General features: G+C 36.7%; 1 protein-coding gene across 3 annotated transcripts in view; it reads right to left on the bottom strand.

Moving 5' to 3' along the window:
- The window catches only part of C3H4orf33 (chromosome 3 C4orf33 homolog), a 134,052-nt gene that overhangs the window by 66,882 nt on the left and 46,170 nt on the right, over window positions 1-21,000 (bottom strand). The window lies entirely within an intron of this gene.

Genomic DNA, 21,000 nt, shown 5'->3' with positions numbered 1-21,000 from the left:
CCTTCTAATCACTATTTGCTAATTGCTTCAATAAATAGTAATTCCATGCAGTGGTCATTCACTCTGCTTCACAGACTGCTTCATAGCAAAATTCTGAAAAGTTACAAGATATGGTAAGTGATTAGACAAGAGAGATGGAAGAATAAATGATGGCAGAAGTTTCATGCCTGCCTGAAGTAGAAAATAACGGTGCAAGCTTAGATATAGGGAAGCCACAACCAAAACCTGGGAATTGATAAGTTAATTTCAGAAGTGTTAAGTTTGAGTTGCTGGCAGGACACTCAGGTGTAGATATCCAGTAAACATTAGGAATGTAGGACTAAAGCTCTGGAAAGAACTTGGGCCCACAGATATAGATGTGGAGAAATCTGAACAGAAATGAAGACTGAAAGCATGGGAGAGGATCAGATGGTCATAGTGGAGAATGCAAAGACAGTAGACCTGAGAGCAAAACTAAAGACAAGACATATTTAAAGGCCCAGGAGAAGAGAAAAGAACAAGATCAAAAAGGACTCGTCACAGGAGAACTAGGAGAATCCTGAAAAGAATCTCAAGAAGAAGGAATGATCATCAATGTCACACGCTGCATAGAAATCAAAAAGAATGAAAAGATTCCATAAAACCTGTTGACCAAGATACCTTCAATAGATAAAAACCAAAATATAAGAATTTAAGAAATAAACACATTTAAGAAAAAGGAGCTGCAAGTGTAGAGTTTCCTATTAGAAATCAAACAGGAAAAGACTTAGGGGACACTCTGGAGACGCATTAGGAGAAGGTTTTTTAAAGAGGAGGTATAAAGCATATTTAAGTATCTTATTGATTTCTGATCTCTTGCCACTTCTTAAAAACGTCTTCTTCCATGGCTGAGATGTGGAAAAAGCCTTCAGATAAGTCTTTTATGGAATTCATCCCCTTTGTATGTAGGACCTCAGTGATCTGATGTATTATTCTGTCTTTGCTTGTTCCCAGAGTGCCAAAGAGCATCCTGGGCATTCTATAACCAAGCACTTTCTCCATTTCTACTTCCCATCAACTCAGGCCTCATTCCCACTCCAAAAATCTTCATATTTTTTAAGCAGCATCTTCTCCACTTCAATCACCTTCCTCCCAAGATTTCAAATTATAATAAAATTTCCACATCTTCTTTGATAACTTCCTTACATCAAATTCATAAATTTCACACTTTTCCCTTGGGAATTTTCCATACCTTCATTCACTTGAATTTGAATAGTATCTGCTTTTCATAAGCATTTTCTAACTCATATTTTCATCACCATACTTGAAATGCGCCACATGGAATTTGAAGTACTTTATTTCTTATAATTTATAAATTTTTTCATCAATAGTTAATGCTAACTACCATTCCAGGGCTTACTCTGCATATTAAATATTAGTATACCACCTGACATTTATTGTCTCATTTCATCATCTCCAAAAACATTTGAACTGAATATTTTTATTCTCTCCAATTTACAGATAACGAAACTGAGTATCAGCAAGTTTAGGTCACTCATCCAAAATCACACAGCAAGTAAGAAACAGAGCTGGAGTTTGAACCCACATCCATTTGACTCCAATGTTCATTGTCTAACTTGTGGAAAATTCTATCCTTTTCATCTTACTTTATAAGAGTACTAATTGTCAATTAATACATTTTCATTATTGGAACACTGCACAAAAAAATAAAATTCTCACTAGTTAAAGCAGGTATCTGTCAATTCTGATTCATCCTAACACAAAATACTCAAAAGGATAGAACTCAAGAATTGTTTTGTTCCTTCTTCTACCTTCTCTTCACACTTTTATCAAGCAGTATCCTGTTTCCCAAGAGACCCACGAGTTTTTTTAATTGGTCTTCCCACTGTCATTCCCTCTGTTCCTTTCTCTATCCTAACTACTCTGAATTCATCTTTATTGACAGATAATGTAAATGTGCATAAGATCACCATAATTTGAAATTAGTCCTTACTTTTCATTCATATTATGATCTCCATGTCTTTTAGAGTTGACTTTAATACATGTATTCTTTCTTATCAAATATAATATATTTTATGTATCTGTAACATAAGTATATACATACACTATTTAAGAGTATTAAGTTAGCAGAATATCTTTATTTTATGTAGCTTAGCGTCAATATGTTAAATTTTTTATTTTTATCATATAATGCGTATGTATGTAATTTAATGGTATTAAACCAGCAGTATGTTTTATGTTAAGTAGTTCTCAAACAATGCATACATTGGTTCTTTACTACATTCCTTTTATAACTTTGCTCTCCTTTCCACTTTCACAATTGGAATGTTAGTTATATCTATATCTTCTCAAACACACTAAAGGTTAAAAAGCACAATTACATTTAAAAAAAGAAGAAGAACATGCCATACCTCTACCTATGTGATACTTTCCCTAGAACCCCACCGTCCAATATGGTAGCCAGTAGCTATACCTGGTAATTTAAATTTAAATTAATTAAAATTAAATAAAAGTTAAAATTCATTTTCTCAGTTCCTATAGCCATATTTCAAGTGCTCAAAAGCCACATGTGTCTAGTGGCTACCATTTTGGACAAAACACATAGAGAACATTTTCCATCATCACAGGAATTCCTATTGGACAATAGTAATACAGAAGATTCAATAGATAAGTCAATCTTTAGAATGTCTTTCTATTTCTCTTAATATTATTATCCTCCATGAACGGATAAAGAAAATGTGGTATATACATACATGGAATACTGTTCAGACTTTAAAAACTAAGAGAATTCTGCAATATGTGACACTATGGATGAATCTTGAGGACATTATACTATTGAAATAATAAGCTAGTCACAGAGTGGAATGGTGGTTGTTGGGGGCTGGGAAATGGGGAGTTACTAATCAATAGCCATAAAGTTTCAGTTAAGCAAAATGAATAAGCTTTAGAGATCTGATGTACGACATTGTACTATAGTCAGCCATAACGTATAGTACACTTAAAAATTTAAGAGGGTAGATCTCATATTTTTTGTTTTTACTACAATAAAATAAAACTATTTAAAAATAGGGCTATTTCTGGCATGGTCCAGAGGGAAACAATGACAGACAATAAATTATTCTTTTACTACTGAAAAAAAAAAGGTTATTATCTTCCTACCTTCTTTCTTTCTTATTGCCAATCCCTAGGCTTTATTAATTTTTCTACTCACTACCACTTTGAAATAATAGTCTTGGAAATATTTTACAATGCAAGATCAATAATGTTTTCCAATTTAAAAAGTCTTCCATGACTTTTTCATAAACAAAATAGTCAATATACCTTGAGTCACTTCTTTGTTATTTTCCCTTCCCCCAAAACTTAAGCGACAAAACAAAGTAAAACGAGCCTTCCTAATACAGTGTGCAATCCTTTGTAAATTCCAGTGACAAGACCATCTGTTCCTACGGGTGGTCCCTTGCTGAGAATTTTGTTTCTAGAATTAGAAAAGAAATCCTCAATAGTTTGTTACACTTTCTATGGACAGGTCATTATTTCAGCTCCTAAATCCTATATTTCTACCACTGTCAGCAACTTTACAATAGGCTTCTGGTTTTTCCCTTGCTTCTCTACTTTCTGAAAAGTTTGAAACTAATAGAATACACATGTGAAAAGGTGACAAAAGTTGGAGTTCTAATCTATAGTCATGGATCACACAAAGGCCAGTGCATATATACACATCAAATCTCTAATCTTGGCCTTCTTAGCACACACTCTTTGACTGAGATAGTTTTGACAACAGAAAGTTTTATGTCTTAAAGTATTTCTAGCAGAAAAAAGATACATCATACTATTGTGTCTTCTTTTCTTAATGACTGAAAAGAACCAGCAAAACACAGACCTCGTACTTTAAATACGAAAACCAGAAAAGACAGCTAAAACTCTTGAAAGCAGCTGCCCATGGGAACAAGACTGGACTGAGGAATAATGGGACAGGAGTACTACGTTTAATCATAAGCCCTTCAGTTGACTTTTAAACCATGTGCATTTTTAAAACAATAAAATTGTTTTTAAAAAGTTTATGGAAACAACCTCATTGTCCACCAGTTGAGGAACTTATGAATTTTATGTATTAGAATAACAATGCAGCAATTAAAATAAGCGAACCATTGCAAAATACATGACTTTGCGAAATATTTGACTTTTGCCATATTTATATACATATCTTCCCTAGATTCTGTCATTTACAAAAACATCTTAATTAATGGCTCTTCCCAATTTGTTATGAAGAGTATATCATTTCATAAATCTTCAAAATTTGCAAAATATAACAGTTTTTATGGATACACACATATTGAAAAAGCAAGAAAATATTACAGAAATGATACAGACACATTACAGAATAGCAAAAGTCAAAAAAACTGGAAAAGGTGGAAAGAGGGAAGGAGAGGTGGGAGGGAAAGGCAAAAGAGATGGGCATTGGGTGTGTCTATAATGATTTATTTTTTAACATCTGTCAAGTCTAGGTGATGAATGTTAAATCTAAGTGGTGGGTGTCATAATTTTCTGTACTTTTCAGTTGTTTTGAAACATTTCACTTTTTAAAAAAATTTCTGCTTCTTCATTGTTGAAAGTGTCCTCAGTTTATATAAGATTTTCCTACTAAGTACACACTAGTCTCTGGCGCTCCCATTAGGGAGCTGAGTAGAAACTATTCCTAGAAGAGCAGTTATCGTTATGAAACCCAATGTACAGGAGCACATGTAAAACAACAAGCCATAGTAATGACCCACCCATAAACCATCTAACCCAGAGATTCTTTCAAAAAATAGCCTCATGCACATCAGCCCTACTCAAGCCCTTGAACTTCCTTATTTTGCTTCCTTTTCCCATAACTTTGGAGGAAAAAATGAAGGTTAAATATCAAGTATATAGATATTCAAATTTCTAAAAAACATTTAAACCTGCATTTACAAATATGGTCATTGAAAACAAAGGTTGATTTGATTGAGTACAGATGTATAGCACTCACTACAAATGCACCACTGTTGGAGAGCAGTAGCACTAGGTGCTGTCTGCGCTGAGCAAACAAAAAGAGAATCATGAGGATAAAGCTGAAACTAGGCCAATAGTTCAAGCATCTTCAAATTAAAATGCCATCCAATGTTAATTTTTATCTACTCTTATTCATGGTTTTCCAGTAGCTCATTCTCAGAAAACTGCAGGCTACTTAACCGATTGAAGCTAAGGAGTGACAGTGGGTCACAGAGTTCTTGCATTTACATAGTTAAAAGGAAGAAGTCTCTCTTTTTCCACTTGTGTAGATTATATAAATTTCTTTAACTTTTAAAAAATCTACCATTAAAGATATGCTAAACATTGTCCATAAATCTAAACGTCATCTAAATTTTCAGCTCTATTTCTATTAACAAGGGAAGTTAATTGCCAGATAAAAGAACATCAATTTCAACACCAGCTGTTTGGATTCATGTTAATAATGTTCAACACACTGTACATAATACGCTAAAGTATTCTGCTCACAAAATAGTCAAGGATGGCAATGTACCAGCATCTACCCAACCCACAGTCAATTTACTACCTTTCACACAAGAGATGTGTACATTTTAACCAAAGTCTGCATTAAGTACTTACTTTCCCAATGTTATATTTTCAAGGTCAGAAACTAAACTGCCTCATCAAAAATGTCAAGGAATAAACATCTTAGAAGTGTCTGTTAAAAATTCAGATTCCCAATAGTCATGTTATTAAAATTAAACTGGCAGTTTTCAAAGTTGGTAACATAAACAAATTAAATTGCAGAATTTTAATATTTTATTTCTATAAATTTTATTATTTATCATGCTTAGTTCATTTGTAATAATTGACAAAAATAATGACACACAATTTAGCACTGTTTGACCTAAAATTTTAAATTTCTTACAGTGACGTGTATCATTTATATTTTTTATTTTCTGTATATTACTATGTTTTGACATCTTTAAAAACCTTTCTGGCTGGGGAGAGACTGCCCCACCCTGGACTAGCCAATTCTTAGAGATAGCGAAGGGCCCAGTGGGGAGCACAACCTTGATATGTAAACTAACCAATCCAGAGCCATTCCTCCTCCATCTGGCCATATACCCCAGGAGGCAATAGTCTCTGCCTTAACCATCCCAGGGCCAGGTGGAAACTAGGGACCACCCTTAGAGCTTAGAGCCCATCAAAATTATTCAAACTAGCCAATCCTAAACTGTTTACCCTGCCCTGACTTGCCTTTCTCTCAGAAGCTCCAATAAATACAGTGGCCTAGGCTCCCCTCCCTCCTGCCCCCATGCCTCCTGACCCACGTTAGTGCTTTCCCATGTGGCCCTTCATGGCACGGCGTGCCTCCTGTTTCTAGGACCTATGAGTATAACAAGCTTTGCTTTCTTGAACCTCTCCTGTGTCTCCTCTGTGGCTGCAGCTGACTGACCACCACATAGAAGAACACAGAAATGATGCTTATGTTTACTTGATTTCCTGTTTTCTACATGCAGCTTACTGCTGATTGTCCAACAGTATCTATTCTCCTCTTCTTACCTTTTAATGACAGACACCATTGGGCTTAGCTGGCTTGTGACTGTCTGGCTAGAGGTGACATTTCCCAGCCTCCCTTGAAGTTAGATGTGGCCCTGTGATTAGGTTTCGGTCAAACTTATCACATAGATGAGAAATAAAACTTGTTTTTGTTCATTTAAAAGGCAAAACTAGGAACAACACCTAGCAAGTGCATAGAAGTGAGTTTCAATTCAATAGAGGAAATTACTTTCTAACAATGGCATTCTTTAGAAGCTATTGCACTTCTAACACTAGATCTTCTTTTCAAACAAAGGTTGGATAATGTGTTCCACCAACAAGATGGAAGGAGAGATTTCTGAACTAATAAAAGCTTGGAATAGATGGCCCTTAAAGTTTCTTCCAGCCCTAATATTCTACAATTCTATGCCAGGTAGGAAAAGGAAAGTTGGGAGGAGGGAGAGCAAGTGGGAGGGCCGTCGAGAATGAGGAAAGAAGAGGAAGGAGTGATGAAAAGGCAACGTTTAGAACTAAATGACTTATAAACAAGGAATAGATTACTAGGAAATACATCTGAATAACTAGAAAAAATTTTGCGTTAATTACCATTTTTATAGAATACCAAGTTTCATTTATGTCTACCCTTTTTAAAAAACAACCACAAAATTTCAAACAAATAAGTTCAAAAATCTAGAGGGCAAGCTCTAGATCCAGAGTACAGAAATAAAATGATGTCTCATGGTTTTGAGATTAATTTGATTGGAACTCAAAATTCCTTTCATTAATCATTCATAGTAGCAGTTGGAGACTGTTTGATTGATTCAGGTTACAATCATGGAGTAATTTACTACTCTAATTTATAACATGATGTCTGTTGGCTTTTGCCATACTTATATTTCTGTCTGCCCTAGATTGTCACTTTATAAACATCTTAGTTAATGACTCCCTCCAATTCATTAATAAGTTTAATTAAAGTAAATAAAGGAAAGGACTATATCACACTAATCTTTGCACTGTCTCTAGTGCCTAACACAATGCCATTGTTATAAGTGGGGCTCAGAAATACATTTGTTCAACGACCATTTCTGGAGACTCGACTCTGTACCTGCCAATGCTCTGGGCACTGGAAGCAACACAGTGCTGTTTAAGAGCATGGATTCCAGGTCAGATGAATCTGTGTTTGAATCCCTGCTCTGCCAGGGATTAGTATACCTCAGTTTCCTCACCTATAAAATGGGCAAAATAAGACTTCTTCCTTCCCAGGTAAAGACTGAACAAGATAATATGTGTAATGTGCTTAGCATAGCCTGGCATATACTAAGTCCTCAATAAATGTCATTTATAAGTCAATCACACTTTTCCACGAGGAAAGAACTTTGGCCTATTTTTTTTTCATTACTGTATCCCCTGCACCAAAAACAGTGCCTGGAGCATAGTAGGCACTTAAAAAAAAGTGTTTTAAATAAATGAATCAGTAATCAAGACATATTTTTTACATAAAAATGATTTCATTTTCTTCATTACAGACATTTATTTCAAGAATTAGAAACTACATGGACGGATGCTCTATTAAGACAAAATGAAGAAGAACTTCTTCTAACATACCAAGATAATTTACTTCCTTCCAGAATCCTGCCTTAGAAAGACAAGGTAAATTATGTTATATAGGCAATAACTACTTACAGTAAAATGCTTACCTTTATATATAACCTAAATAATAAAATCTTCAAATTGGCAAGAAATGTGGTTAATTAAGTATACCTATTAGATACTCAGAGAAGTCTTAACACATAAGAACTTGAAAAAGCCAAAATGACAAACTCTTGATTTTCTTATTTATCTCAGGACTACACAAGACAAATGCTTTTAACAGAAGAAATTAAAATGCTAATAATTTCAATCTTATCTCCCAAGAACACCGTATTTTAGCAGTTCCTGGTGTATGGCAAAATAGCTTTCACACATTTGTTTTTCCATTCAGTACTCCAGAAAATTTGCCAAAAGGCAGGATTCCAGATGGAAAAGAAGAAAGAAAACATGAAGAACTTGAATAACCCACAAGGATTTATATTTGAGAATGATATAATGACTGTACCAGTGACGAGGAGGTATAATGGATGCCAGTCCCTTCCCTCTGCCAGATTTTCCTTCTCCCTTTTTCTGAGAACCCTCACTCCCTTTGGAGAACTGCTCCTCACTCTTCCAACCATGTAATTCTGGCAGGGCTGTCAATTACAGTATTGTAGCCTCCTTATATACTGAAGTGGCAAGAAGAAATGTGTTTCCTCTAAGGTGGCTAAGCTTGGATATGTGTAAATTTTCAACCGCCTGAGTCATCTCTCTCACCACTACCACATAAAGGAAGCCTCTCTCTGTAGGAGAAAAGAAAAAATTAAGATAGACACACAGAGATGTGGAAGAGGTGTAGAGATGAATGGGAGCTAAAACATGAGAGTGTGAGAAGAAAAAAGAGCAAGAGAGAAATAACCGTTGACATCATTCTAAACCTTTGGATTGAGGAAGCTTGAGGCAGGCCAGCTAGTCCACGTCTAAGCTACTTAAGGACCTGAGACAACAATTCTCTGTTTTTGCTCAAATTTCCTTGAGTTGTACTTCTTTCATTTATAATTAAAAGAATTCTGATGAATACAGGAGACTGGATTTTACTTAATCACAAAGTATCTAGAGGTACAGTATAAGTCTATAAATCAAAATATTTCGAGTCTTATGAATATTCAAGATTTTCAAATATGGGCACTATTTTTTGTTTTCTGTTTTTAATGTTTTATGCATTTATATGATTAAAACTGCAAAACATTTGGGTTTTACTCATTGAAACTATTCTCCTCTTTGAGATCTGAATTTCCACACAATTAAAACAAGTGTGAAAAACATAACATTCATTTTGAAGAAATTATCTTAGCAACTCAAGTTAATATAATGATTATTAAGTTAACCACAGAGGCAATAGCATGAGGATTAAAGAGCATGGACTCCGAAGCCAGATTGCCTGGACTCCAGTTTAGCTCTGCCACTTACCAGCTGTGAGATCTTGGTCAAGTTATTCAACAGAGGTATGTTTCCTACCTGGAAAACGGATTATGGTGTGATGAAAGGATTTGAAATGTGAAAAGTGTTTAGAATAGTATTTGACCCAACATAAGCATTACATTAGTGTTAGTCTTTATTGTTACTATTGTTACTATCTAAAACAATTGATGTTACGATAAGCAGATCCTAAATTTCATCGTCGTGACTTGGCAACAACAATGCAGTGCTTTGAAACGCCTCATTGGTTGGCTGATTTTATCATCTCACGCTTTTCTTCAATGAAAGAAATGAGAATCAGAATGGCCTGATAGATGCACAAAAGTTCAGGTGTATACATGCAAACCCATGAAGCATTTTACCAACGTTAGTAGTGACAAAGCCAAGAACAGCGTGCTGGTTCCCTCTGCCACTTAGCCTTTTTCCTCTAAGGGAGAGGAATGTAATGGAAAGCAAATTGTCTGACTGGGAACTTGAGACTGAAATAATCTAATGCTGATTGATTCTACTTATTTTCTACAACAATGTGATAATATGCTTAACTGTATTTAACTATCCAAAATGACTATCTAAAGAATTGTTTCTTTTTAAATCGATAGCCATGCAGTGCATCTCCAAACCACATTCCTTGACTGAGCATCTCTAGAGATACCAATATTTGTTTGTCCAGTACAGCGAGGGTCAGAAGAGTCTACACCCTTGAATGGATTTTGTGTAGAAACAGATGATGCCCTGGACAGAGCTAAATAGATCGCTTTAAATTTTAAAGTTTAAAACAAAGGCTTTGGAACTCAGAACTCAGCTCATTAGGAAATTTTCTTCTAAATTTTGCTTGTTAACTCAAAGACAAAGTCTATAAAGCATAAGGAGTGCATGTGTGTATGTGTGTGTGTGCGTGCACGCATACAACTTATTTAGTGGAGTTAAATTAGGGTCTTAAATATTGTAAAAAAACACTGAGTATCATAACTACACTAGAAGCTCTCTACAGTTTTGAGATCTGAGACTAGTTTCATGAAAAGGCACCAATCATGATGAATTTAAATCAGGAAGTGGGTCAGCCTTATAACTTTGAATGACATCTACAATAATACATATGGAGGGACTCATGCATATTTCGCAAACCAAATAGAATATTTGAGAGGTTAATGATTTTTAAAAACTATCTGGAAAGCTAGCCTAAAGCAGTGAGCAGCTTTAGTATGCATTAAAAGAGAACTTAGGGGCAGATTTCCACCTCGAGGTACCGTTTAGTCTTGCTTTTCAAAAAAAAATGATTCAACAACTGCAAATAAAAAATAATCATCATATTGAGAAATTTAATCCAGAAAGAGTCAAGAAAGTGAACATTCGTAAAGAGTCACATTCTGAAGAAGGGAAATCTAGTACCTTATTTTTGAAATGAAAGTTTTATGTTCAATATTACTACAAACTATTTTAGAAAATTCAAAGTAACATTCTTGGGACATTATGAATATTAAAATTTAAAGCAATTTATTTGTTGTCCATACAAAATATTCTGTTCCAAGTGTTTCCCAAAGTGACTTTCTTGAAAAATTAATCCCACAGAATTTCTACAGACAGTAGGTACTAAATGTGGGAGGTAGCTTAGAATAGAAGTTGAGTTCAAATTGTGCCCACCCCATTTATGAGACCTTGGGCAAATTTCTTAACCGCATTATGTCTCAGTTTCCTAATCTGTGAAACACAGATAAAAATGGTATCTACATCTTAGGACTAATGTATGAAGTTTTTACATTAGTGTCTGGTACATAGTAAGAACTCAATAAATGGCTGCTGCCATTGTTGTTATTAGTATTACTATCATGTAAAAAAAAGTACTGTGGACAAATACGTTTGTGATATGTTGGGTTAATAATGTGAAACAGATTTCCCTTCCGAAGGATTTGAGAGTTACTAATATGTTAACGTTCATAGTGACTCTGCAAGGGACAAATAAAGTTTGTGGTTTTTTCCAAAACTTTTTCATTGGAACCATTTTTTTCCCCTCAGTATACTTTTCAAAACTAATGTCAATGAACAGACTTGAGGGATGTAAATAAATAAAAAGAGGATCTCAAAAGAATTTTTTTCTTTCTTTCTTTCTTTTTTTTTTTTTCCGAGGAAGATTAGCCCTGAGCTAACTGCTGCCAATCTTCCACTTTTTGCTGAGGAAGGCTGGCCCTGGGCTAACATCCATGCCCATCTTCCTCTACTTTATATGTGGGACACCTACCACAGCATGGCATGCCAAGCAGTGCCATGTCCGCACCCGGGATCAGAAGCAGCGAACCCCGGGCCGCTGAGAAGCGGAATGTGCGCACTTAATTGCTGTGCCACTGGGCTGGCCCCAGAATTTTTTAAAAAGATAATACAAACTAATCTGCCTACTGTAATCACTCTACTAAGGAATTTTTAAAATTCTAGTTCTAAAATCAGACAACCTGGCTTTGAGTACCAGCTCCACTGCTTACACACTATGTGATCTGACGCAAAAAAATGAACTTTTCTAAGCCTCTGCTTTGTCATTTGTAAAACGGTGATGGTAACCATACCAATGTCACAGGATTGCTGTAAGGATTAAATGGAACAACACTTGTAAAGCATTTGCCAGAATGCTGTCAAGCTGGGGAAAGAGATTCTTCTTGGGGCATCCTGTGCATTAAGGTGTCTCCATTCCCCCACCCACAGCCAGATGAGGCTATGACCTTCTGAAGCCAAACATGACTTGAGAACCAGGAGAATTCAGATATCCGTAAATATTTCTGGTGAAGGCCACAATATTGCTAGTGTAAGATTTTCTTGAATGATAACATAAATCCCAACCATAAAAGAGCCATAGCATTACAAATCATTCAGCTTCTCAGAGCCTTTATGACTGAGCTCTGCTGAGATTGTGTCACTGCCAGGACTCTGGGGGCCAAAGGAAGCTGCTCAGAGGGATCTTGTATTTTCTCTTGCTTTGTGTGTACTTGCTTCTGCTAGATTTCTACATTCTTTCCCATTGTAAATTGAGAAGTTAATATAATTAATTATATTGGGTTTGGGTGGGGCAGAGGAGGGGAGTTCTTTCTATCTATAGCTAAACAGAAATACTATAGCAAAGCACTGCCTCAACATAAGCACATAACGAATATTAACTGTTGGCTATCATTCTCATTCAGGGTTGGATCTGGGGTTTTGGCAGCCAAAAGCTTATAAAATTTGAGAGGACCCTATCTGAAAAAAAGAGAAACACAAAATTACAAAACCAAAGTTAGACACAGGACCTTAGAAGGAATTCATTCAAATAGGGGGCCCTGAAGCATAAGCTTCACTAGATTTACAGTAAATCTACTCAGATGACAGAAAATACATGCTTCTGCTTTCAGGGACTTTTAAATAAAATAAGGGAAACAAGACAGTACCTATGAGTTTAAACAGAAGTCTAAAATGTGAGTCAGTATGGTGACACATAAATGTCACAAAGCAGCATATAACAAATTTCTAAGTGAATAACACAGCTAATATATATTACAGAAGTTCAAAAGATAGAGCAATCACCATGAACTGGATTATCTTAGAAGGCTTCACAGAGGAGGTGACATTTTAATCAGGTCAAAAAGAGAGGACTTGGGTAGGCAGAAAGAAAGGAAAATTCTATGTGTTCAAATCATTGAAGTTAAAATGAGCAGACCTGTTTGGTTGAGGTAGAAGTTGTTGGGAGGATACTAATTGAACATGGTCAGAGAAGCAGTCAATCAAAGGCATTGAATAGCAGTCTAACAATTCAGGGCTTAACCTTACAAGCAAAATGAAGTTACCAACCTTCTTGAAAAGAATGGAGTGACATAATCGAAGTGGTGTTTTAGGACCACCAGCCAGTTCATTGCACATTAAATAAGCACAATCATGAAGACATCGGCAGCAGGAACACTATCTGAAGTCTTTTAATAGTGTAGACAGTCCTCAAGAAGTAGTACTCAGAAGCTGAGGATGGAAGTGAAGGGACATATTCAAGGGACATCCTCAAAGAAGAATCAACAGGATTTGAAAATATTCGTGGGGGGGGGAAAATGAAGAGATCAACAATGACACCAGGGATTTCAAGGCTGGTAACTTGGAGAATAACTTAGCAGAAACTGGAAAGTCAGAAATAAAAGTGATTTTGTACAAAGACAAGGTCAGATTTGGGTGTGAAAAGTTTGGGACAAAGAAAGAATATATTTAGGTTTTCATGTCCACAACAAAGTTGTAAATATGGCTTTAAGAGAGATTCTGGAGAAGAAATTTCTACTCATTAAATTCTGGTAACGTAAAAAATGACTTTTTTAAACAGGATAACAGCATATTTTGGAAGGTTCTGGATTTGGAGTCAAGAGGCTTCAGATGCAGATACAGGTGTGTTTAAAGTAGCTAGACTACTGGATCCCTCACAGGCAGAGTTCCAAGACACTGCAACTCCATGAAGAGGTCATCTTGTTTTCCCTAAAAAGTTCAATGAAATCTATAAATTACAAAAACATAAAATATCTGGATGAGAAATCTTTCTCAAAATGTATAGATAACTTTTTTAGTAATAAGTATTACAATACTACTGTAAAATTAAAAAAGGGTGGTTTTAATTTGTAGTTCCTAGAATTAGAGAACACTGTCAATTTAAATTCAATGATGCGAAATGGTGTCAAGATGGCAGCATAGTCAGACTTTGAACTCACCTCATCCCATGGACACAACAAATTTATAACTACATTTGGAACAATTCCCCTGAGAGGGAACTGAAAACTGGATAAAAAGAACCCCCATAACAAGAGGTAGTGCTGACTGAGGTGGAAGAGGCAGAAATTCCTTTCTGGAGAGAAAAAAGCCACCTTTGAGCCATGGTGCTTCATGGTTGGCCAAGAGCAATCTTAGGATACAAAGCCTTCCCTGGAGGAATGGGGGATCTGAGCATGGGATCATTAGCACAATAAGCAGCTTTTGGACTCAGCACAACTGAGATGAGTGTCATAATATCTGGCTTTGCTGGCTATTAACCGCAAACAGGAATACCCCCAGAAAAGCTATTGGACATAAGAGAAAGAAAAGCTTGCTCTTAAATGGCCCACACACAAATTTACTCATTTCGGAAAGCCACCTAAAATCACCAGAAAGAAAGGTGCACAGTCCTTCAGTGAAAAGCGACTCACTTGATAGGCTCTGGGTGCATCTTGGTAAGAGATGAGATCACCCTAGGGACTGAGTCATTGGCAGCAGCCATTATCGTGACTTAGTACAGGCATGCTGACACGGATGCTGGCAGATGCCACTGGAGTTCTTCCACTGGCCTGTTAGTGCAGGGGTCTGCCCACCCACCAGAACACCAATTTAATCCAGCTCAGCCAGGGCAGGCAGGCTGACTCAGGGACTGGCCCCAGTGAACAGTAAGCCCTCGAGCTACTTGTGGCCCTGCATAGGTGGGATGCCTGGAACCTCTGCAGCTGGGCCACTGGGCCCACCTCTGCAGGGCAGGGCATGCACAAGGAGCAGGTGCAGTGTGTGGGGTGTTGGCGGACCATGTGAGGCCTCTGCAGTCAACTGAGGCTGGTGCAGTGGATTGGGTTATGTGAACAGGGCAGGACTGTGTTGACAGGTGTGTTGCCCTGTGGACAGTGGGCCTTGTCAGCTGCAGCAGACTTGTGCTTCTCAAACAGCCACAAATAGGATCAGCCTCACCTTCCAAAGCCTGAAACAACTGGGTGCTCCCATGCCTAGGGCCAGCCCCACTCAGCCACAATCCTAAGAGAGCTGACAACAGTCTTGCAGGCCAGAGGCCTACAGCAATTGTCATCCCCTGAACCTAGCAATCAGCCATGCTGGGGGCCTACTCACTCAACAGAAAAACTGTAACAGGAATGTTCTATGAGACATTGCAGCCAATGGTGCTGGGGCTCCCCACACCCGATAAAGTGACTGAAGGGTCTGTAGTAGCCACACGCAGCTGAACATTACAATCAGCCAGCCAGGGGCCAGCCCTGTGGTCAAGTCATTAAGTTCATGTGCTCCACTTTGGGGGCCCAGGGTTTGCTGGCTCAGATCCTGGGCATGGATCTACACACTGCTCATAAAGCCATGCTGTGGTGGCATCCCACATAGAAGAACTAGAAGGACTTACAACTAGGATATACAGCTATGTACTGGGGCTCTGGGGAAAAAAAAAAAAAGAGGAAGATTGGCAACAGATGTTAGCTCAGGGCCAATCTTCCTCACCAAAAAAAGAAAAGAAAAAAGAATAATCAGCCAGCCAGGGGGACAGCCTAGCCTTCCCAGGCACCTGCAGCAAGAGCAACCCTTCCACAACAGAAAGACACACATAGCCCACACAGGGGACAATCCTGGAACATTTGGAACTGGTGACAAGAAGGAAGCACACTGCTGGGCCTCATAAGGCATAGCTTACATAAAGCTATCTCTCCAAGATCAGGAGATGTAGCTGACCTATGTAAAACATAGATATACGCACAGAGAAAGAGGCAAAACGAGGAGAAAAAGCAATATATTCCAAGTAAGGGAACAGGCCAAAACCCCAGAAAAAGAGCTAAATGAAACAGAGATAAACAATATACCTGACAAAGAGTACAAACTAAGAGTCATAAGGATTCTGACTAATCTTGGGAGAAGAATGGACGAACTCAGTGAGAACTTTGACAAAGAATTGGAACATATAAAAAAGAATGGGGGCCGGCACACTGGCTCAGCAGTTAAGTGAGCATGTTCCACTTTGGCGGCCCAGGGTTCACCAGTTCAGATCCCAGGTGCAGACATGGCACCATTTGACAAGCCATGCTGTGGTAGGCGTCCCACACATAAAGTAGAGGAAGACGGGCATGGAGGTTAGCTCAGGGCCAGCCTTCCTCAGCAAATAGAGGATTGGCAGCAGTTAGTTCAGGGCTAGTCTTCCTCAAAAACAAACAAACAAAAAGAATGAATCAGAAATGAAGCATACAACACTGAAAATGAAAAATTCTCTAGAGGGACTCAATAGCAGAGTAGATGATACAGAAGAACGGGTCAGCGAGCTGGACAAAAGACTAGAGGAAATCACCCAAGCTGAACAGATCAAAGAAAAAAGAATTCAAAAGAACAAGGACAGTCTAAGGGAATTCTAGGACAACATCAAACTCACTAACATCCATATTATATGTGTCCCAGAAGGAGAAGGGAATCTATTCGAAGAAATAATAGCTGAAAACTTTCTTAACCTAAAGAAGGAAACAGACACCCAGGTACAGGAAGCACAGAGAGTAACAAACAAGATAAACTCAAAGAGGCCCACACAAAAGATACATTATAATTAAAATGTCAAGAATTAAAGATAAAGAGAGAATCCTAAAAGCCACAAGAGAAAGGAAACAAGTGACATACAAAGGAAACCCCATAAGGCTATCAGCTGACTTCTCAGCAGAAATATTACAGGCTAGAAGAGGGTGGCATGATATATTTAAAGTGCTGAAAGAAAAAACCTACAGCGAAGAATTCTCTACCCAGCAAGGTTATCAGTCAGAATGGAAGGAGAGATAAAGAGTTTCCCAGACAAGCAAAAACTAAAGGAGTTTATCACCAGGAAACCAGCCTTAGAACAAATGCTAAAGGGATTCATTTAAGTGGAAAAGAGAGGATCACAAATAGAAACAAGAAAATTATTTAAAAAAAAAAACAATAAAATCACTGGTAAAGGCAAATATACAGTAAAGGTAACAGAATGACCACCTAGGAAGCTAATATGAAGGTCAAAAGACAAAAGTACTAAAATTATCTATTTCCATGATAAGAGGGTAATGAATACACACGCACAAAAAAGAGGTTAGATATGATATGAAAAAAACAGAAAATATGTGAGGAGGGGAGTAAAAGAATAGAGCTTTTAGCAAGCATCTTTTCTGACCACAACAGTATGAAACTAGAAATCAAGTACAGGAAGAAAATCGGAAAAGCCACAAATATGTGGAAATTTTAAAAAATGCTACTGAATAATGATTGGGTCAATGAAGAAATCAAAGGAGAAATCAAAATGACTTGATCAAAATGAAATCAAAAGGAGACAAATGAAAATGAAAATACAACATGCCAAAATTTATGGGATACAGCAAAAACTGGTTTGAAGAGGGAAGCTTATAGCAATACAGGTCCACCTCAACAAACAAGAAAAATCTCAAATAAACAATCTACCAGTGCACCTAAAGGAAGTGGAAAAATAAGAATAAACAAAGCCCAAAATCAGTAAAAGAAAGGAAATCATAAATATTATAGCAGAAATAAACGAAATAGAGACTGCAAAAACAATAGAGAAAATCAATGAAACCAAGAGTTGATTCTTTGGAAAGATAAACAAAATTAACAAACCTTTAGCTAGACTTACCAAGAAAAAAAGAGAGAAGGTTCAAATAAATAAAATCAGAAATGAAAGAGGAGAAATTACAACAGACATCTCAGAAATACAAAGGATTCGATAATCTAGAAGAAATGGATAAATTCTTAGAATCATACCATCTCCCAAAATTGAATCAAGAAGACATAGAGAATCTGAATAGATCAATCACCAGTAAGGAGATCGAAACAGTAATCAAAAACCTCCCCAAAAATAAAAGTCCAAGACCAGATGGCTTCCCTGGTGAATGCTACCCAACATTCAAAGAAGAGTTAATACCTCTCCTTCTCAAACTCTTCCAAAAAACTGAAGAGAAGGGGATGCCTCCTAACTCATTCTACAAAGCCAACATTACCCTGATGTCAAAAGCAGACAAGGACAACACAAAAAAAGAAAATTACAGGGCAATATCACTGATGAACATAGACGGAAAAATGCTCAACAAAATACTAGCAAATCAAATACAATACATTAAAAAGATCATACACCATGATCAAGTTGGATTTATTCCAGGGATGCAGGGATGGTTCAACATGTGCAAATCAATCAACGTGATACACCACATTAACAAAATGAAGAATAAAAATCACATGATTATCTCAATAGATGCAGAGAAAGCATTTGACAAGATACAGCATTCATTTATGATAAAAATTCAGAATACAATGTGTATAGAAGGAAAGTACCTCAACATAATAAAGGTCATATATGACAAACCCACAGCTAATATCATTCTCAACAGAGAAAAACTGAAAGCTATACTTCTAAGAACAGTAACCAGACAAGGATGCCCATTTTCACCACTCTTATTTAACATAGTATTGGAAGTCCTAGCCAGAGCAATCAGGCCAGAAATAGAAATAAAAGGGGTCCAAATTGGAAAGGAGGAAGTGAAACTGTCACTATTTTAAGATGACATGATTTTATATAGAGACAACCGTAAAGAATCCACCAAAAAACTTTCAGAAATAAAACATGGATATGGTAAAGTTGCAGGATACAAAATCAACATATAAAAATCAGTTGCATTTCTATACACTAACAATGAAGTAGCAGAAAGAGAAATTAAGAATACAATCCCATTTACAATTGCAACAAAAATAATAAAATACCTGGAAATAAAGTTAACCACAGAGGCGAAAGATCTGTACCCTGAAAACTATAAAACATTGTTGAAAGAAATTGAAGAAGGCACAAAGATATGGAAAGATATTCTGTGCTCTTGGATTGGAAGAATTAACATAGTTAAAATGTCCGTACTTGTTAAAGCAATCTACAGATTCAATGCAATCCCTATCAAAGTTCCAACAACACTTTTCACAGAAATAGAACAAATAATCCTAAAACTTATATGGAATAACAAAAGACGCCAAATAAGCAAAGGAATCCTGAGAAAAAAGAACAAAGCTGGAGGTATCACACTCCCTCATTTCAAAATATACTACAAAGCTATCGTAACCAAAATAGCACAGTACTGGCCCAAAAAGAGACAAACAGATCAAAGGAATAGAATTGAGACCCCAGAAATAAACCCACACATCTATAGACAGCTAATTTTCGACAAGGGAGCCAAGAACATACAATGGAGAAAGAACAGTCTCTTTAGTAAGTGGTGTTGGGATAACTGGACAGCCACATGCAAAAGAATGAAAGTAGACCATTATCTTACACCATGCACAAAAATTAATTCAAAATGGATTAAAAACTTGAATGTAAGACCTGAAACCATGAAACTTCTAGAAGAAAACATAGGCAGTACACTCTTCAACACCAGTCTTAGCAATATATTTTCAAGTACCACGTCTGACTGGGCAAGGGAAACAATAGAAAAAAAATAAACAAATGGGACTACATCAAACTAAACATCTTCTGCATGGCAAAGAAAACTATCAACAAAACAAAAAGACAACCTGAAAAATTGGGAGAAGATATTTGCAAACTATATATCTGATCAGGGGTTAATATCCAAAATATATAAAGAACTCATACATCTGAACAACAAAAAAACTAACAACCCAATTAAAAAATGGGCAAGGGATCTGAACAGACATTTCTCCAAAGAAGATAAAGAGATGGACAACAGGCACATGAAAAGATGCTCAACATCACTAATTATCAGGGAAATGCAAATCAAACCACAATGAGATATCACCTCTGGCCCATCAGTATGGCTATAATTAACAAGACAGGAAATAACAAGTGTTGCAGAGGATGTGGAGAGAACGGAACTCTCGTATACTGCTCATGGGAGTGCAAACTGTTGCAGCCACTATGGAAAACAGCATGGCGATTCCTCAAAAAGTTAAGAATAGAACTACCATACGATCCAGCTATTCCACTGCTGGGTATTTACCCAAAGAACACAAAAACACAAATGCATAGATATATGCACCCCTATGTTGATTGTGGCATTATTCACAATAGCTAAGACTTGGAAGCAACCTTGGTGCCCACCAAGGGAAGGATGGATAAAGAAGAGGTATATATACACAATGGAATACTACTCAGCCATAAAAAATGATGAAATCTGGCCATTTGTGACAATATAGATAGATCTTGAGGGTATTATGCCAAGTGAAATAAGTCAGAGGGAAAAAGTCAAATACTGTATGATCTCATTTGTAAATAGAAGATAAAAACAACAATAAACAAACACAGACAGACAGAGATTGGATTGGTGGTTACCAGATGGGAAGGTGGGAGGGAGGAGAGAGAAATGAGTCATTAGGCACATGTGTATGGTGATGGGTTATAATTAGTCTTTGGGTGGTGACCATGATGTAATCTACATAGAAATTGAAATATAATGATAGACACCTGAAATTTATATACTGTTATAAACCAATGTTACCACAAGAAAAAAAATAAAACAAATTCAATGATGCATGCTTTGCAAATACCACTCAACACCTGAAATAAAACACTTATCTATATTTATTACTTAGACTAACATTTTCACATGAATTGCTAAATAATAGTGTGTCACAGATAATTTTCTTAAGTGCTTAAAGCTCAATTCCAGGCCACACATTTTTTGACCCCAGCTTTCTACA

This window comes from Equus asinus, chromosome 3 (genome assembly GCF_041296235.1).
Source record: "Equus asinus isolate D_3611 breed Donkey chromosome 3, EquAss-T2T_v2, whole genome shotgun sequence".
Classification (NCBI taxonomy): Eukaryota; Metazoa; Chordata; class Mammalia; order Perissodactyla; family Equidae; genus Equus; species Equus asinus.
The sequence above is the reverse complement of the archived record's forward strand: the minus strand, read 5'-3'. Positions and strand labels throughout refer to the sequence as shown.